The sequence below is a fragment of the Somniosus microcephalus genome, chromosome 8 (genome assembly GCF_052327205.1).
Source record: "Somniosus microcephalus isolate GS21.2 chromosome 8, FLI_Smic_1.0, whole genome shotgun sequence".
In the NCBI taxonomy this organism is placed as follows: domain Eukaryota; kingdom Metazoa; phylum Chordata; class Chondrichthyes; order Squaliformes; family Somniosidae; genus Somniosus; species Somniosus microcephalus.
This window is the reverse complement of record NC_140994.1, coordinates 68,843,974-68,859,743: the sequence shown is the minus strand read 5'-3', so window position 1 is coordinate 68,859,743 and position 15,770 is coordinate 68,843,974. Positions and strand designations below refer to the sequence as shown.

The 15,770-nt window shown below is 51.8% G+C and overlaps 1 pseudogene; it reads right to left on the bottom strand.

Moving 5' to 3' along the window:
• Positions 1 to 14,131: 14,131 nt before the first annotated feature.
• LOC147113609 (antiviral innate immune response effector IFIT1 pseudogene) lies at positions 14,132 to 15,268 on the bottom strand (annotated as a pseudogene).
• Positions 15,269 to 15,770: the final 502 nt, after the last annotated feature.

Here is a 15,770-nt window from a genome sequence, read left to right as displayed (position 1 = left end):
AAGACTTTGGCCTAGAAATTCAGTGGTTTGCGCCAGCCGCTAGCGCCTTAGGAGGAGATGTGGGGTGCTAAGCGGCTAGCGCCCGGGTGCAGCGCGATCTGCACCTCTCGCGAACTTCAGTTAAGATTTAGCGGCAGCGCAAAGCCTTTGCGCGCGCTCAGCTGCGCGCGCATATCCTGACGTCATTTCATGGTGCAACGCCCTTTGTGCACCCCAAACCGGAAATTCAGTGGTGCCGGCCTATTGTGCGCCTGGCGCCCCTAGCGACTGGTAGAGGGGAACGGTTCCCAGTCGCTGCGGGGCGCGGGGGGCGCTAATTAAAGGGCACTCCTCCTGCAGTATAAATGGCAGCCATTTTGCACCACTCCTTCTTTGTGAGAACGGATCTTTGGAGAGAGACAAAGGTAGAGAGGTTTCTGGTTTGGCTCAACACTCGCACAGGTACTTGTGGCTTCAGGCCACAGCTTTGCACTTGTCTTTAACTTCAGAGCCATAGCATTGATTGGAAACATATAATGGGGGCTGCAATGGGTGGAAACGTTGGGCTTCTCCATTGCATTCAAAGGGCTTAGAGACGCCGTGAGAGAGTGCCAGTCATGGCCAGACGGAGAAGGGGCAACAGGCGTCGGCAAAGGAGGCCTTACCCACCCAGGGTATACCGCCAGCAGTTCTCATATCTGAACATGTCTGAGGAGCAGTGTGTTCAGAGGCTGCGATTCAGAAGGGCGGTGGTCACTGAGATCTGCCACCTGCTTTGCGGAGATCTGCAGCCACAGCTGAGGAGCAGGACGTCTCTGTCAGTGGCAGTGAAGGTGATGGTGTCTCTCAACTTCTATGCCACCGGCTCCTTCCAATCCGCTACTGGGGACATTTCCAACATCTCCCAGTTTGCGGTACATTGCTGCATCCGCCAGGTGACCAATGCCCTTTTCAGAAGGAGACGTCAGTTCATCTCCTTCTCCATGACTGTTGACAAGCAGCAACAGCGTGCAATGGGCTTTGCAGCATTAGCGGGCTTCCCCATGGTGCAGGGCGCCATTGACTGCACGCATGTGGCTTTGCGGGCACCTCTAGAGAATGCCGAGGATTACCGCAACCGGAAGGGCTACCATTCGCTCAACGTGCAGTTGGTGTGTGACCACAGGCAGCTCATCCTAGCTGTCAATGCCCGCTTTCCAGGCAGCAGCCACGATGCCTTCATCCTGCGCCAGACTTCTGTGGCAGACATGTTCGAGGCCCAGCCTCACCCACGAGGATGTCTTCTCGGGGACAAAGGCTATCCTTTGTGCACCTGGCTGATGACACCACTCCGTGCGCCCAGCACCCCTGCTGAAGAGGGATACAATGACAGCCATCAAGCAACCAGGAACATCATTGAGCAAACAATCGGCGTCCTGAAGCAACGGTTCCGCTGTCTGGATCGTTCCGGAGGAGCCCTACAGTACTCGCCTGAGCGAGTCTCCCATTTCGTTGTCGTGTGCTGCATGCTGCACAACCTGGCTATCCGCAGGACTCAGCCACTGCCACCAGACATTGGAGGACCACCAGAGGAGGAGGAGGAGGAGGAGGACCAGCACAGGAGGGACGCAGAAAGTGCAAGGGCCGCCCATCGGCGGCTTATTGCACGTCAGTCCTAGGCCCCCTCTCAGGGAATGGCTTGTGCCAATGGCAGGAGATGAATGTAGCCGCTCCACAAGCCCTCAGCCGAGCAGGGCAACCAGGACTTCCAAAAGAAAGCATGGACAGTGCGATTTAAGAAAATTTATTACTATGATACCTCTGTGCCCTTCCCACATAACAAACTAATGGAGATAAACCCCCCCCAAAAACACAAATAGACCAGTCTCAGCCTTTACAAGTAAAGCAAATAGACCAGTCTCGGCCTTTCCAAAAACACAAATAGACCAGTCTCGGCCTTTCCAAAAACACAAATAGACCAGTCTCGGCCTTTACAAGTAACACAAATAGACCAGTCTCGGCCTTTACAAGTAAAACAAAACATTTGGCCACACCTTCTACTTTTTCCCCTGCGAGGGTAATGCATTTCGCATCCGTGACTGGCCCCTACCCGCCCTGCAGCTCCTCCTCAATGGGACCCCAGTGGCTGCAGCAAGGCTGGGGGAAGGCTGCTGAGGGTCAGATGGTGAGACGGCAGATGCCCTTGGGGGTCGGCCTGGACCAGCCCTGGGCCTGGAGGGGCCGGCTACTGACTGCTCCAACTCTGCTTGGGCGGCAGCAGTCTGTCCAGCGGCTGGTGGCAGCTGCAATGGAGGAGTGACAGTTTTGGCTGCAGGAATGCTGCCAACCTGACAGATCACAGGTACTCCCTGGTCGGCTGATACATTGGCACTTGCACGGGCCAGCACTGCAGCATGCGCAGCAATCTGCTGAAGCACAGACTGCTGGGCTGCTGCGGCACGACGAGTGCCCTGGCGATGTCTGGCCGATCCAGCGAGGGTGGCAGCAGTTAGTGCCCGTGTGGCCCTGGTCTGTGTCTGTGATGAAATATTCCATTCACCACTGCCTGTGACTGAGATCGGTTTCAGTGTCATTTCCCTTCCCCCAGACCTCATTGTATTGTGCACTGGAATGTGCTGTATTGTATACTGGAATGTGCTGGAATGTGCTGTGTGTAGGACTCCGCCCATACCTGGCCCCGTTTGTAAGCTATCTTCAGTCTGGCCTCAGTCTCCAGAAGGAAGACATCTCTCTCTCTTACGTGTTACTTTCTAAGTGAATAAAAGCCTTGTTTTTGTTCTGCTAACTTCGAGTCTCGGAATTATTGAGGCACATCAATTTTATTAACTTATTTTTCAACACTATGGATCAACTCCTGAAACCCGAACGTTTGGATTTGGATCAACATGCTCCGGACGCATCAGCACGCTTCGGACACTGGTTTGAGTGTATGGAATTCTTCCTGGACAATTCCGCAGCCGTCAAAGACGCTACGGACGCTGCGAGGATGAGACTCGGAATTCTGCAGAATTGGGTAAGCCACCGGGTTTACCCCCTCATCCAAGACGCCGAGACGTATCTGGCCGCCTGCGACATCTTAAAGGCGCATTACCAGCAGCCTACGAATGAGGTGTGTGCTAGGCACCTGCTCGCTACCCGCGCACAGCGACCTGGGGAATCGGTGGAGGAGTTCCTAAGCCCCCTGAAAATGCTTGGCAAAGACTGCAAGTGCCGAGATGTAAAAGCCGCAGTGTACACTGACGAGCTTGTTCGCGATGCCTTCATCACAGGCCTCAGCTCCACTTACATCCGGCAAAGACTGCTGGAAAAAACGGGGTTGGACCTGAAACAGGCTGCGGACACCGCGCGATCCCTGGATGTGGCCCAGAGAAACTCGGACGCCTACTCTTCAGCCCGCGCCGTCCACGCCGCCACGTGTGCACCGAGGGCGCCGCCATCTTGGAAGGCATCTTCCCCGCCCGACAGCCCGACACCGGCTGGGCCCCGCTCTCCCCACAGAAGCCCTACGACAGCCGCGACGCGTCAGGGACCCAACTGCTACTTCTGCGGGCAGCCAAAGTACACCAGAAACCTGTGCCCGGCGAAAGGCACCACCTGCTTTAAGTGCGGTAAGAAGGGGCACTTCGGGAAGGTGTGCAGAGGGAACCCCGCCGGAAAACCAACCGCCGGAAAACCCGCCACCGCCGCGTGTGCGCCGTGGGAGCGGCCATCTTGGACACCATCTTGCCCGACCTCGTGGGGTCCGCCATCTTGTGAGCAGACAGCGTGGACGCCATCTTGTATCGATCAGGGCCCTACAGTGGCATCGGTCACAGTGGACCAGACCAGGCCGCACCCGCTATCCAGATCAATGGTGGACATCGAGGTAAACGGGTGCCGGGTTAAATGCTTAATTGACAGTGGAAGCACGGAGAGCTTTATCCACCCAGAACTGGCACAACAACTCTCCCTAAAGGTGGTCCCTACTCAGGGTACCATCTCTATGGCTGATAAAACCCAGACATCGACCATTCTGGGTTACTGCACGGTACAATTGTGCGTTAACGGAACTGTATATGATAATTTTAAAGTATTAATCATGAAGAACCTATGTGCGAGCGTGATCTTGGGCCTGGATTTCCAGTGCAACCACCAAAGCATCACGCTCAAGTACGGTGGGTCCCAGCCGCCCCTCACAGTGTGCGGTCTGGCTACCCTGAAGGTAAAGCCGCCTTCGCTATTCGCGAACCTTACCCCTAACTGCCGGCCAATAGCGACCAAAAGCAGGAGGTACAGCTGGGAGGACAGGCGGTTTATCGCGACCGAGGTAGACAGGCTCCTGAAAGAGCGCATTATTGAACGCAGCAACAGCCCGTGGCGCGCCCAAGTGGTAGTGGTAAGGGGTAGCGAGAAGAAACGGATGGTGATCGACTATAGTCAAACGATCAACAGGTACACCCTACTAGACGCCTACCCGCTACCCCGCATATCAGAAATGGTGAACCAAATCGCCCAATACCGGGTGTTCTCCACCATCGACCTCAAGTCAGCGTACCACCAGCTCCCTATCGGACCAGAGGACCGCCCGTACACCGCCTTCGAGGCGAACGGACGCCTCTACCAATTCCTCAGAGTCCCCTTTGGGGTGACGAATGGGGTCTCGGTCTTCCAGAGGGAGATGGACCGCATGGTCGATGACCACCACTTGCAGGCAACCTTCCCCTACCTCGACAACGTCACCATCTGCGGTCACAACCAGCAGGATCACGACTCGAACCTCGAGAGGCTCCTGAAAACCGCACAAAAACTCAACCTCACCTACAACGAGGACAAGTGCATTTACAACACCACGCGCCTCTGCATACTAGGCAGCGTGGTGGAGAATGGGGAAATCGGGCCAGACCCCGACCGATTGCGCCCCCTACGGGAGCTGCCCCTGCCCAACACTCCCAAAGCCCTGAAAAGGTGCCTGGGGTTATTTTCTTATTATTCCCAATGGGTCCCCAACTACTCCGACAAAGCCCGCCCCTCTTGAAAGCATCCTCTTTCCCGCTCTCTGCTGAGGCCCACGCCGCCTTCAAAAGCATTAAGCAGGATATTGAGCGGGCCACGCTACAGGCAGTGGACGAGAACACTCCATTTCAAGTGGAAAGTGATGCGTCTGACTTCGCCTTGGCGGCCACCCTCAACCAGGCGGGGCGGCCCGTAGCTTTCTTCTTGAGGACCCTCCAAGGGCCCGAGATCACACTCCTCCGTGGAAAAGGAGGCCCAAGCCATCGTGGAGGCAGTGCGCCACTGGCGCCACTACCTAGCCGGCAAACGCTTCACCCTACTTACCGACCAGCGGTCGGTAGCGTTTATGTTCAATAATAAACAGAGGGGGAAGATTAAAAATGATAAGATTCTTAGGTGGCGGATCGAGCTCTCCACCTTCGAGTACGACATCATTTACCGGCCAGGGGCCCTTAACGAATCCCCTGACGCCCTCTCACGAGGGATGTGTGCCAGCGCCACCGGGGATCGGCTACAGACCCTCCACAACGACCTCTGCCACCCAGGGGTCACGCGGCTGTTCCACTTCATAAAGTCCCGTAACTTACCCTACTCGATTGAGGAAGTTCGGTCCCTGACCAGGAACTGCCGCACTTGCGCTGAGTGCAAGCCTCGGTTCTACCGCCCAGATAGAGCCCACTTAATCAAAGCTACACGGCCCTTTGAGCGGCTCAGCTTAGATTTCAAGGGCCCCCTCCCGTCCGTCGACCGCAATGTTTACTTCCTGAACATTGTGGACGAATGCTCCCGGTTCCCATTCGCCTTCCCCTGCCCAGACATGACCAGCGCCACGGTCATTAAATGCCTCAACAGCCTGTTCTGCCTGTTCGGTATGCCGAGCTACATCCATACGGATAGGGGGGCGTCCTTCATGAGTGAAGAGCTACGCCAGTACATGCTGTCCAAGGGGATCGCCACGAGCCGTACCACCAGCTACAACCCCCGGGGTAACGGCCAAGTGGAGCGAGAGAACGGGACAGTATGGAAAGCAGTCACTCTAGCTCTAAGGACCAAGGGCCTCCCTATCTCCCGCTGGCAGGAAGTCCTCTCGGATGTGCTCCATTCGATACGGTCGCTATTGTGTACGGCCACTAATACCACGCCTCATGAACGAATGTTTGTCTTTCCCCGGAAATCCACCTCAGGCGTATCCATGCCGTCATGGCTCTCCACCCCAGGTCCAGTACTCGTGCGAAGGCATGTGAGGGGCCACAAGACGGACCCTCTCGTGGAGCCAGTACACCTACTCCATGCCAACCCCCAATACGCATATGTCTGGCACGCCGACGGAAGGGAGGACACCGTGTCCATAAAAGACGTCGCCCCAGCCGGCATCGACAACAACCATGGCAATAGCGGCAAAGACGATCACAGCAACTCTTACCCACCCACTACTCTTTCATCACCCCCGGAAGAACACTGACCAACGGCACCCCCACCAACTACCCCTCCAACAACCCTGGCGGCACCCCCGGCAGAGACCCAGGAGGCTACCGGGGACACCCAGCCGACACCCGCGGCACCGCAACAGCCACATCGGTCGCAGAGGACTATCAAACCCCCGAACAGACTAAATCTATAGAAGGGGTGAATGTGATGAAATATTCCATTCACCACTGCCTGTGACTGAGATCGGTTTCAGTGTCATTTCCCTTCCCCCAGACCTCATTGTATTGTGTACTGGAATGTGCTGTATTGTGTACTGGAATGTGCTGGAATGTGCTGTGTGTAGGGCTCCGCCCATACCTGGCCCCATTTGTAAGCTAGCTTCAGTCTGGCCTCAGTCTCCAGAAGGAAGACATCTCTCTCTCTTACGTGTTACTTTCTAAGTTAATAAAAGCCTTGTTTTTGTTCTGCTAACTTCGAGTCTCGGAATTATTGAGGCACATCAGTGTCTACATGACACCAGCCAGTGAATGCACGGCACGACTGAGCACTTGGCTAGAAGCCGCCTGTGATGCAGCGAAGTCTTGCTGACTCCTAGCCTGTGCTGCCGCGAAGTCCTGCAGACTCCTGGCCTGTGCTGCACTGAATTGTTGCAGACTCCTGGCCTGTGCTGCCCCGAATTCCTGCACACTCCTTGACAGTGACTCTATGGAGTCAGGCATCCTTGCCACTGCAGCCATGAGCTCAGTGTGCCTGCGCTCAGCCTGGGCGCCCATTTCCGCTAGGATCCGCACCTCCTCTGCGCTCACTGTAGCAGGACTGGAGGCCGCACTCACCCTCCGGGGAGAAAGCCGCCGAGCTTCCCCACCCCTCCCGCATTGCTGCAGCCCGCTGGTCCCCGGAGCTTCACTATCCTCCGAACCTTCCCCCCTGCTCCCCTCCAGGGAAGACATGTCACCATCATGGCCATGGGCTGCCTCGGCTGAGGGTGTCCCTGATGGTCTGGCTTCCTCTTCCTCCTCCTCTATGTCTGACTCGGACACAGTACCAGCTTGAGGTGCCGCCTCCTCACCTGGCGAGTCACCATCTGAAAGCAGGGAGGCACAAGAGTTGCTTTAGAGTGAGGACAGGGCAGCAGCGAGGGAGGCATGAGTGCTGCTATGCACTGCATTGGTCCGACAGTGGCAAAGGATGCTGTTCTGAGGCGCAAGTGGAAAGAGAGAGGTCAAAAAGGTGATGCCCTTACCATTGGGGCCCACAACAGGGTCGGCATCTCCACTGGCGACGGGGCCAATCAGCCGGCCTGACATAATGTGCTCCACACGCTGCTCCAGGTCGCAGAGCTGTTTGAGGTCAGGATGGCCTCCCCCGGTCTGACGCTGCTGCCTTCGGTTGTGCGCCAGCTTGCCCTGCAAGAGAAAGGACGGCCTCTAAGTACAGTGTGAAGCCCTGATCTTGTCTGCACTGCTTCCCATGGTGGACTAGCCCTGACAGTGTGAAGCCCTGATCTTGTCTGCACTGCCTCCCATGGTGGACTAGCCCTGACAGTGTGAAGCCCTGATCTTGTCTGCACTGCCTCCCATGGTGGACTAGCCCTGACAGTGTGAAGACCTGATCTTGTCTGCACTGCCTCCCATGGTGGACTAGCCCTGACAGTGTGAAGCCCTGATCTTGTCTGCACTGCCTCCCATGGTGGAATAGCCCTGACAGTGTGAAGCCCTGATCTTGTCTGCATTGCCTCCCATGGTGGAATAGCCCTGACAGTGTGTAAAGTCCTGAATGTGCAAGTGATTTTCATGACAGTCCCATAGCTGCTGGATGAGGGCTGGGCGTTAGGGCTTTCAGGTCCCTTTGCCCATAAACTGAGGTGCACATGCAGGGATGAGGAGTACACTGGAAAGGGTACTCACCCTGACAACCCGAGTGAGGTCGTTGAATTTTTTTCGGCATTGTACAGGAGTCCTGGCAACCACGCTGTTGGAGGTCACCCTGTTTGACACCTCCCTCCAGGCTTTCCGATAGGCGCTGGGCAGCGGCCTCCTGCCACCTTCAGGGAACAGAACATGGCGCCTGCGCTCCACTGCGCCAACCAGCACCCTCAGGTCACCCTCGCTGAAGCGCTGCGCTCTCTCCCTGGCCTTCTCCATTGTCCTGGGCGTTGAACAGATCAAGCAGCAGTGGTCAGGCTTTGCTTCAGGGCTGCAGTGTGCAACGTGTGGCAGCCAAACAAATGCACCCTCCCCCTTTAAGAGCTGACCGGCGCCAGAGTGTCTGCCTTCAATCTGCAACTCGCCGCACCTGCGCTGCGCCCGCCCTCGGGGGTATCGCCCCGGACCGCCGGCTTAGCGCCTAATGATAGTCGTGCATCACCTGTTTTAGCGTAGCAGCAACCTCTTGGGGCGATGCAACTGAATATCAGCGAAGGTGGCGCTAAGTTGCACCGGGCGCAAACTTTAGCGGCCGCCCGGCTGTAGCGCCCCAAACGTGGCTATACTGAATTTCTAGGCCTTTGTGTTTGGCACCAGCCCTGAGAATCCCCAACAGTGGGAAGCCATTTACTCTGTTTGTCCATGAGAAAGAAGGATACATGACAGCTATACTGACACAAGAACATGGGGATCTGGAAGGACCTATTGGCTATTATTCAGCAAAACTGGATGCGGTAGCCCTCGGATGGGGAAGTTGCCTAAGGGCCATGGAAGCTACATGTCGAGCAGTAATTACCACTGCAGGTTTAGTCCTCGACCAAAAGCTGATTGTTAAGTGTCCCCACACTGTACATATTTTGTTGCCTATGAATAGGGTGTCTCAAGTTACGGCCGCTAGGTGGAGCCGTTGGACTGCAGTCTTGGAAGCTCCTAATTTACACATTGTTCGAGCTAGTCCAATTAATCCCGCGACTATGCTCCCACTGGCTGAGGAGCAAGAAGAACATGGGCTAGAAATTCAGTGGGCTTTGCCCAAATAGGGTTTCTGCGCCAGTGTAAGAGGGTGCGCTGATATTCAGCGCTGCGGTAATGGCGGCGGTAGCCGGTAGCGCTGCGCCGACACCGATGACGTCATCGGTGTGCGCAGTGCCCCGGTTCCGCCCCGCTTCCGGCCCAAATCACATATTTAGTTGCGGCCGCCTCTTCTGCAGCGGCCGCAAACAGCGATTGAAAAACGGGGCCGTACTGCTGCGCTACTGGGGCGCCTTAAGGTGGAGGTGCGGCCGGCCGCTTTTTCGGCGGCCGCCTGCCCGCACCTCCTTCCCCGGCCTCCTCCACCCCCCCCGCGGCATTGCCGGTTGCTTTCCGCGAGCCCGGCACTTCTCCTTGGTGCCGGGCTCATTTGCCGGCACAATCCAGCGGCGATCTCGCTGTTGCAGGCACCTCCCCCTTAAGAGAAGGAGGAGGCCTGCAGTACTGCAGCCTGCCGCTCCGCAGCGGGTGGCGCAGCGGGGCCTACAGCGCAGAAATTCAATTTCAGCGCCCCAAGCGGGGGCGGGCACACCCTGGAATAGCGCCCGGTTCCGACTTGGGGCGCAAAAGCCGAATATCTGACGGGCGCACCTGGCTCCGCGCGCAGCGCTAACTTTTGGGCGTTAGCCTGCTGGCGGGCCCAAACTGAATTTCTAGGCCCATGACTGTGGGGAGATTTTAAAAGAAACAGAAGAGGCAGCATTAGCAGCAGAAGAACCTTTGCACAATCCAGACTTTATTCTTTTTACAGATGGCTCCTCCTTTGTTGAAAATGGCATCAGGAAAGCAGGATGGGCAGTTACAACCCTAGATGAGGTAGTGGCTAAAGGATGTTTACAAGCAGGAACATCAGCCCAACAGGCCGAGTTACGGGCCCTGTCAGAAGCATGTCGGATAGCAAAAGGACAGACAGTTAATAGCTACACAGATTCGCGTTATGCTTTTGGGGTCGCTCACGATTTTGGTCAGTTATGGCGTAAGAGAGGATTTCTAATGGCCACCAGTACACCTATCCGAAATGGGAATGAAGTCCAGGACCTGTTAGAAACCATACAATTACCTCGGGAAGTATCTATCTTAAAGTGTAAAGCCCATACGAAGGAAAACACTGCGGAGGCACAGGGAAATGCCTTAGTCGATCAGGCAGCTAAAGAAGCCGCCTCGCAGTACACTCCCCCAGAGGAGACAACACAGATGTATAGATTGAAAGCACTCAGGACTCTGACACAAGGCTTACAGACAATGCAGAGCGAGTGCTCCCGAGAGGAAAAATGGACATGGATTGAGACAGGAATTAAGATATGTGAAGACGGTGTCTGGAGAGAGAGAGAGACTGACAAGCCAGTTGCACCACAGGCGCTGATGCCTTATTTAGCCCAACAGATCCACTCATGGGGACACTTGGCTCCACAGCAGATGACAGCAAGGTTCCAGAAGAGCTGGTGGAGCCGGGGATTTAGAAAACATGCTCAGCTGGTAGCAGACCACTGTGTGGTATGCCAGAAAAATAATCCTGGACCTATCAGTGTAATGCCCCAACTGAGGCCCCCCTGCCCCTGCCGGACCGTTCCAACATCTGCAAGTCGATTATATATCCCTTCCCTCATGTTCAGGGTATACTGACGTTCTGGTAATTGTGGACAAATTCTCTAGATGGATAGAGGCTATTCCAACCAGAAGAGCAACAGCCAACCATACGGCTAAAGTACTGTGCAAGGATTACATTCCCAGATGGGGAGTCCCGGCGAGCATTGACTCTGATCAGGGAACCCACTTCACAGGAGCTGTTTGCAGGGAGGTCAGTAGACTGCTGAATATTACATGGGATCTACACTGTCCTAACCATCCGCAATCATCAGGTCAAGTGGAAAGAATGAACCGAACTCTGAAGCAACGGCTTGCCAAATATCATCAGGAAGGAATACCCTGGCCTCAGGCACTACCAATGGTCCTGTGCAGTATTAGAGCAACCCCGAATCGAACTACTGGTCTGAGTCCATTTGAAATTATAACAGGAAGACCCATGTCACTGCCGGGAACTATTGATTTACGGAAAGCTGATGTCCACTTAATGAGTGACACTTTATTATCCTATTGTCAAAACCTAACAGATGCTATTAGTTCTGCTTCCCAACAGGTATCGGCAGCTTGGGGAGATCCACCAGAAGGAGGACACGACATTGTACCGGGAGTTCGGGTTTACGTGAAAAAGATCCATAAAGAACCTTTGGGCGCTAAGTGGGAAGGGCCTTACCGAGTATTGTTAACCACCCAGGCAGCTGTTAAAGTTCAAGGAAAGAAAGCCTGGATCCACGCATCCCACGTTAAGAGAGCCCTAGAGACTGAAACCTGAACTGTTAACCCTGAGTTTACCATAATGCTGTATGCAGTTATTCTAGTCAGTTGCCTATTTCTGAGCCTATCCTCTGCACCACAAGAGCCTAAACGAGTACCTAGGGATTTACATAAAAATACCTTTTTGTACATGTCATACACTTATGCCAAAATGAAAAATCTCTCCGGTTGTTGGGTATGTACCCAAATCCCCATCTACTCTAAGGGAGGGATTCCTCTGAGAGCTGTCCCACTTAATCTGTCAGAAGTAGCAGAGTGGTATATATACCAGAATGGCACACGCCAAGCCCCCAGGTGGATAAGAGTTGCGTCTGCGTCAACAGACGGAAAAGGCCAGGCAATGTCTACTTTGTCATTTTACCCCATATCTGCAAAGCCCTGGGAAGCGGGAGGATATTATATGAATACCTTCGAAGGGTGGTACCAACCAAAGTATGACCACTCCCAACAGCCTCCCTTCCTCACCCTCACTAAGGCCACAGGTATGGAAAGTCTACCGGGGACAATATGTTTAGTAAGGAATTTGAAGAGGGGGATATTCGTAGGCACTAGTCGGTGCACATATAATTTTACAGTAACTGGTACTGCTAACGGGTTTCCCCTTGGGTTTCCCCGTTATCCATCCCCTCAGTATTATGGTTGTACACTGCAAGTCCCATACGCCAACCAAAAAGGTACTTTCAACTATTCCCTGGTATCTGCAGGGTTTGATGTCGATAAAACCACCTCGTACAATGGGACATACTTTATTTGTGGCAACAAAGCATACCCCTGGTTGCCACGGGGCTGGACAGGATCATGTTACCTGGCATATGTGTTGCCATATATTCATCATTTGCCCTCTCTAGCGAATCATCATTATCGATCCGAAAGAGCTATTACTAAAACAGAACAATTCTTCGCTATCCTATTCCCCGGGTATGGAACAGCCAGGACAATAAAAGAAATTCGGCTGGTAGCCTCGATTCTTGAGGAAGTAGCCAATGATACGGCTGTGTCACTGAGTAAAATGAACAGTGAGATGGTGGCAATATGCACAGTTGCCTTACAAAATAGAATGGCTCTAGATTATCTGCTAGCGGAGAAGGGTGGAACATGTGCCCTAATTGGAGCTGAGTGTTGCACATATATCCCGGGCAACTCCGAAGATATTACTAATTTGGCTAAACATATCCGTAAGGAAGTAGAAAAAGTTAAACAACCCCCGCCCTTCACTTTATGGAATTGGGCAACTGGATGGCTAGGCTCGCTGGGGACTTCAGTGGTGCAGGGGTTAATTTTGTTCTTTGTAATCATTGTAATTCTGTATTGTGTGTTTCTGTTAATTAAATGTACCTGCCGCCAGGCAGCTGATGCCCCACGGGTAAGACAAGATGTGGCAACTTATATTTAGCTGCAAGATCAGTTTGTATCTTTTCTACTTTTTAATTTTTGTATCTTTTCTACTTTTAATTTTTCTACCTTTTTACTTTTAATTTTTACCTGAATGTATTTTTCAAAGCCATAAGCTGAGGGGAGCTCCTCCCACTTTTTAAGATGCACTAATTAGTTTAAGATCATGAAATCACTTAACTTATTAAAACCAGGCTTTTACTGTGGCCACGTAAAATCCTGGTTGATGTAAATTTGTGCAGTGCCACTGATCCGGACAGTGGCAAAACACAGCAATGATTGATTATATTTTTAATCTTTATGTTAATGATTCAATTTTTTGAAAGAATCAAAGGGAGGAGTGTTAGGGAATATAATATTTTAATAACATAGATTTTAATATGATTAAACTAATGATTTAAAGAAATCTGATTATGCTTAAGCTGACCACATGCCAAAGGATGGTGTGATGTATCAGATCCAATCACAGCTGGTAACATCACATCAGCTGACTTAAAAACTGAGAACAATGAAAATGCTGATTTAGCTTAAACTGTGAAAGTGCTGATCTTAGCTTAAAACTGAAAGTGATGATTCTGCTTAACTAGAGAACAAAGGAATGATTGATGTACCAGAGATCCAATCAGTGTGATATAGTTGAACCAACCATAGCTCTGCATGCATGCTGCTGAGCCAATGGTAATAAAGGGGGCGGGTACATCTGCTGCTGTATAAAAACCAGCCATTTTGAATATGATGTTAGTCGGATAAAGGAAGTCAAACAGTGTAAATCAAGTGATGCAATAAATCGACTATTTAAAACTTACCACCGGACTCGCAAACTTTAATTTTAGTGTGTTGACCTCAAATCAGTGTGGTCCACTGAAATTAATTACCCGATCTAACAGAGCACATCGATGTTCTTCATTGTCATGATCAAACTCCAAGGCCTTTTCAAAGCATTCAATAGCTTCACCCTTCTCCCCGTCCAGCTGGTGCAGTAAACCAAGAACACCAAACATCTCAGTGTCTCTTGGATAACTGCAAAGTCATTTTTCTGCTATCTTCTCCAAATGTTTGCGATACTTTTTCCATGGTATTGAGTCATAATTGACTTTCAGTCCTTCCAGAAAATGGGTGATGGCCTTTGATTTAGAACTTTTCTGGTTCAGTTGAAATAACCCAGCCAGTAAATGTATTTTCTGCTTATTTTCTGGATGAATATCTTCCAATGTCAATAGATTGCTGTAGATCTCCTCTGCTTGGGGATATTCTTCATTTATTGAACAGATTTTTGCAAAATCCAGTTGTGCCGTAATATATATCAATGAGCGGTGCTCAAATGCCTTTACAAAATAGTATTTGCATTTATTCATTAACTCAGCTTTCTGTTGAAAAGCAGGATTGCGAGGTTCTTTGCTGCCAGGATATTTGATCAGTTGAAATAGTTTGTTTCTGTAACACAGACCTATTTGGTGGTATAAGAAGGTAGAGTTTGGGCTAATTTCTAATGCTTTCTTCAACAGCCCCACAGCTTTTTCCACATCTTCTCTTCTCAAAAATGTTGCTGCATAACGAGTTACATATGGAAGGTCAGGGGGCTTCTGCAATGCTTGTTCAACTAATGTGAGAGCTTCCTCCTTTTGATTGAACTCCTGTAGTTTTAGAGCCAACAGCACCATGGCTACAGAATCATCTGGATCAAGCTCCAACACACGTCGCAACTGCTTCACTGATTGACTGGGTTCACGGCTCTCTGGGGTACCAGAAAACCCTTCCAGACGAAACTGAGCAGTCGCATAACCAACATTCCATTCAGTGTTATCAGGATCTTCCTCCAACGCCTTCACAAAACATTCCTTTGCCTCTTCATAGTATTGACTAGCAGAACTCAACAGTGACCAACACTTCTCCCCATATACTTCAGGTATCAGTGCTGTATACCGAGAGCCATTAGTAAATCATTTACAGATCATCTCCAGCTTGTCGAGGTAGGACTGGGCCTCTGTCACTTGTCCCATGTGATAATATACCCAGGCATAGTTTCCATAGGTGATGATGCTTCTTCTTTCAAATTCATGTTCATGATTCTCCCTCAGAATCTTTTCAGCTTCCTTTAAGTTTTGAATTGCCTCTTCACAGTTGCCTTGCAGACAGTTTACAAAAGCGAGTTGGTTGTGAGACATGGCCTGATATTTCACACCAGCCTGTATTGAATCTTGCAATCTTTGCTTCACATCGTCCAAATCAATGTTTTCTATCCTGGCCAATTACTCTTCTCACCCAATACACAGCAACACCTCAACCACCCCCACTCCCAATGATATGAACAGGAGCATTGGTTGAAGTACTCAGTCTGCCTGCTGGTTTGCTCATTACACCTCCTTCTCAGTCTTGTATTCCATTCCAAAATGGGAGCCCCTCAATGCAATGCACAGTGCTAATTCTAAAACGCTGTCTCTCTCATATTAACAGTCTCATTAACTCTCTGTTAAACAGGATCGTTAACCTGTCCTTCACAGGGACCCTGCTGGCTGTGAGCCTGATAATTCCCCACTCCAACATGCAGAAGGAGAACCTATCCTTAGCGCAGAAAAGAAGGCCAACACAAAGGTGTCCACAGCATTCTGAAAGACCATGGCTTAGAAATTCACTATGGCCCCGCCAGCTGCCTAGCGCCCAAAAGTT